We start from the raw sequence: 920 nt of genomic DNA, 5'->3' as shown, positions 1-920 counted from the left end.
GGGTACCGGTTTTATTTTGTTGTATTTATCCGCAACACCTTAAAGTCTAGTCTGTGAAAATATTGTTTGGCATAAACCGGTCTGTGGTGCAATAAAGGTTTAGGACCGCTGCTTTATTCAGCTCCCCAGTTTATCCTGTCTATGAAACAAGCCATTTTAACCCTCTAAAGGGATGATTTTAACAAAGTGGGTGGAACTCAGTGAGCCTTCTAGGGATTTTACACGTTCGGACTTTATTATTTGAAACTGGTTAACCATCAGCATTGCAACTTATATAAGTTAAAATTATTAAAAGCATAATAGTTCCATTTAGCTTATTTTAAACCTATTTGTTGTTTTAAAATTGATGAAATGGTATAAAATTTACTAGGAAACTTTGTATCACCTTTGAAATCCTTTCCAGTGAAATCCACTTAGGAGTAAAAAGTTAATGTTCAGTGCATGTGATGAGGGTCCTGAAAATGAAGGATAATCTGATCTTTTGGCTGATGCTGTTGACATGAAAGCATTCCTGTTACTGTAGAAACAGGCAAACTTTACAGTTTTTTACAGATTTTTACTCAGTACTGCATTTGTTCAACATACCACTGTTAAAAACAATAAAAGAAGGAGCATGTGGAACTATTCCTTCTGGAAAACGAAATTTGTCCAAATTGTCAGCATAGAAGAAGAAGCACAGAGGCTCAGTTCTGGAAACATATGCTGGAACTTTGGATTTTGGACATATTTTATTGTGAAAACATGAAAGACACTGACGGTAAACAGGCGATGCAAGTATTTGCATTTGATGACACAATCTGAAATTTCTTTCTATATAACCAGCAATGGACAGTCGTCAAAGTTTAGAACAAATCTAACGCTTGTTGCCAGCTGTTGAAGCTAGATGGAGACAGATACCACCAATAACAAAACTACAGTCA

This window comes from Pundamilia nyererei, unplaced genomic scaffold (assembly GCF_000239375.1).
Source record: "Pundamilia nyererei isolate P.nyererei 1_Seehausen unplaced genomic scaffold, PunNye1.0 scaffold01118, whole genome shotgun sequence".
In the NCBI taxonomy this organism is placed as follows: domain Eukaryota; kingdom Metazoa; phylum Chordata; class Actinopteri; order Cichliformes; family Cichlidae; genus Pundamilia; species Pundamilia nyererei.
The sequence above is the reverse complement of the archived record's forward strand: the minus strand, read 5'-3'. Positions refer to the sequence as shown.